The sequence below is a fragment of the Grammomys surdaster genome, unplaced genomic scaffold (assembly GCF_004785775.1).
Source record: "Grammomys surdaster isolate TR1022 unplaced genomic scaffold, NIH_TR_1.0 126059, whole genome shotgun sequence".
NCBI lineage: Eukaryota > Metazoa > Chordata > Mammalia > Rodentia > Muridae > Grammomys > Grammomys surdaster.
This window is the reverse complement of record NW_021620869.1, coordinates 1,000,206-1,003,667: the sequence shown is the minus strand read 5'-3', so window position 1 is coordinate 1,003,667 and position 3,462 is coordinate 1,000,206.

Genomic DNA, 3,462 nt, shown 5'->3' with positions numbered 1-3,462 from the left:
AATGAAAAATCAATAGTCCAAGAAATGTTTGTGAAATGGGGTATAGCAACAAAGCCTAGAGGTATTAGTGTGAAATGTATACATTTTATTTATTTTAATGTTTTTGAGAATTTCATGCATAGTATAGCATTTACATCATCTCTTCCATTCTCTTTCCCTCTCCCACTCTTCTGTTTCCCTGATTTATTCTCTAATTCATGACTTCTTAATTTTTGTTACTACATAGCCCTATGTCTATATTTATCTATCAGTCTGTATATATATATATATATATATATATATATATATATATATATAATACACACATGTTCACACATACACACACATATACACATACATGCACTTCCACATCCACATATATACACAAATATGGCTCAGTGCTTCATATTGGAGCATCTATGAAGGTATCATTCTGGACAAAATAATTTTCCCTTTTTCAGTGGCCATTAATTGCCTGTAGTTCTTCATCTAGGGGTGTGGCCATGCGAGACTGCCATCTACATTGATAGGTCAACCGGTGTTACCATTGTGGTGACTGTGCTTAGTCAATTGTATAGTTGAGATTTCATGGGTGCTCTTTGCTGGTATTTATAGAAGACCTTCTCGTGTCAGGGGCAGCCCTGCTTATACACTGAAGGCCTAAAATCAGCCATAGGCCTAAAATCAGCAATGGGCCTGACATACATGCCTTCTAACACAAAGTCTTGGGTCTCTGTGAAAAAACACTGAAACAGATGTCTAGAAGCTATTGTAAACAAGCAGCTTTGGTGGAAGGCTGCCAAGCCTGGCTACTCATAGGCCTTGTAGATAGGTGACCTTGGTGGATAGTACCAACTTAGATAAAGACAAGTGAATCATAGGTGGAGTCATAGTGATCTGTCCCCTGGACCTTCACCCAGCTGACACTCTGTTCTGGAAGATATCTGTACTCCCCCTGAACACCTATGCTCCTGCGTCATCCCTTTCCCCACATCCTGCCTTTTGTGTATATAACCTGTGTGTAAAAAAGTAAAAATTATGGTTTGATCAGCCTATAGACAAGCTGTGTTCCTTGTGTTCACCTGTTTCCCCCATCTTCTCTTTCAGGTGATCTCCCGGACCCCTGTTTAATGTCCTGCTGGACAGGACATTCTTGCAGCAAACAGCATTGTCCTATGGCTTCTATAATCTGTCCTCTCCATCTTGTGTGCTGTTCTCTGAATATCAGGTATAGTAATTGTGTTGCAGATGTTTCAACTGAGCTTGAACACCCAATAGTCAATTGATCTCTGTATATTGACCAGCTGTGGTTTTCTGTAATTTTTTTCCAACTGCTGCAAAAAGAAACTTCTTTGAAGGAAGGTAGGGGAAGACTAATATGTGTGTATAGGTATTTAGAATATGTGTGTATGGGTATTTAGAATATGTGAATGTAGGTATTTAAAATATGTATGTATAGGTATTTAGAATACATGCGTATGGGTATTTAGATACAGTTATAAATTACACTGGATCAGGAAAGTGGCGGTAGGAGGTTCTCTTCTACATCCCACATCCTCATAGTCATGGCTAATTGGCTAATTTTACAGTACTAGACATGCATTTCCTCCTACTGTTCAAGCTCTAAGTCCAATTAGACAGCTATTGGTTACTCCCAAGATATGAGTGCCACTATTTCACCACTGGGCATATCTTACATGTTGGTTAGTGTTATGATTTGTGACTTTACAGAGGGAGAAGATGATTGATTTTTCTCTCTTGGCAGCTTGCATGGCACCTTCAGATACTATAAGAGTCCCTAGGGAGGAGTCTTCCAGGCCTTTCAAACCTAACGACTGGAAGGAATACTGTTGTCAAGTAAATATTCATGGATATTTACTATGGATGGCCATAGCAAAGGGAGAGGCAGACTAGTTACAACCAGTAACATCCGGTAGGTAGGTAAGAAAATATAAGACCATACATGCAACTCCAGCAAGACTATAAAAGTCAGGCCCAGGGGGAAAGAAAATATCTGTCATAGTTTTCAGAAACCATAGCTACAAGATATCCCAGGAAAAACAGGTATCAGCACATCTGTGAACAGAATCTGAACAGTGTCAGAAATCTTACAGCCAGTACCACATCTGACAACACGAAGCAAAGGGATTTCCTAACAGAGAACTGTTAAGAGGCTGGAATGCCTTCCTATAGTGAAGTGAATCCAGAGCGGAACATTAAGGTAGCTAAGAGGCTGAGGTTTAATATAGACTACGTTGTAAAGTGAACATTTTACTATGAGAGGCAGGTTTAAAATTCGTTTCCACCTGCTATTCAGCACTGTAGAAGCTATTCAGGAAGTAGTGTTGGTTAGAGACAGAAGGGTATATATGTTCTGTGCATATTTGAGTGCAGTGTACATTAGAGCTGTGACCCCATCAGAATCACATGGTAGATCTGTTGTCACTAATTCTGTATATACCAGTGGGACATAAATGACTTGAGGGTACAGAGGTATATTTTCATTCCTTAGCATCTATTATGATCAGCATAATGTGTGTCATAGGAAATATTGAATAATTTTTGTGTGTCTGAAACAAATTTATTGTCACCAAAAGCATTTTCTTTAAAACCAAGTTCTCCTTGTTCTTGGGTGGCCCAATCTTCAGCTTGAATTCTAGTATCTCAGCAGAGTTTTGAATCCTGAAAGATGGTTCAAAGGCAATCAAGCATAGGGATCAGTATGAACAAGTGTGTAAAAATGGGAAGCAGGCTGCAAGATAGTAGGCTTGGCTATATGCCTGGTTCATATTCATCATTATCAGCATTAAATTCTATGAATAAAATTAAGTTAAAATATACTAAGTAATTTTACCATAAGAATATCATTGTGTTTGTAATTTGTAAACTTCACTTAGTGAAAATCCAAATCAGTAGGTTAATACTTTAGCCAAAAAGAAGCTCCAATTAGGAGACAAATCACTCAATGATTTAAAGAAGGAAATTAATTATAAGCAAGTACTAACTAATGTCTGGCTGTGGGTCTCTTGCATCTGCTCCCATGGGTTGCTGGATAAAGCCTCTCTGTTGATGATTGGTATAGGCTTTGGTCTGTGACTGTAGAAGAGTATCATTAAGAGTTTCTTATTAATTGCTTGCCTGCCCTCCCCCCCCTCCCTCCCTTCTTTCCTTCCTCCCTTCTTCCCTTCTTCCCTTCTTTCCCTCCTCCCTCCCTCCCTCCCTCCCTCCCTCCCTCCCTCCCTCCCTCCCTCTCCCTTCCTTCCTTCCTTCCTTCCTTTCTTTCTTTCTTTCTTTCCTTCCTTCTTTCTTTCTTTCATTTCTTTCCTTCTTCTTTATTGGCCAGGCATATTTTGCTCTATCCTATGTCTCTGGGCTATCCAGCCTCTGCTTCTTGGCCATCTAGGCAGTGTCAAGTATGGGCTCCTGCTTATGGCATGAGCCTCAAGTTAGGTCAATCATTGGATGGTCTCTTGCTGGAGGAAA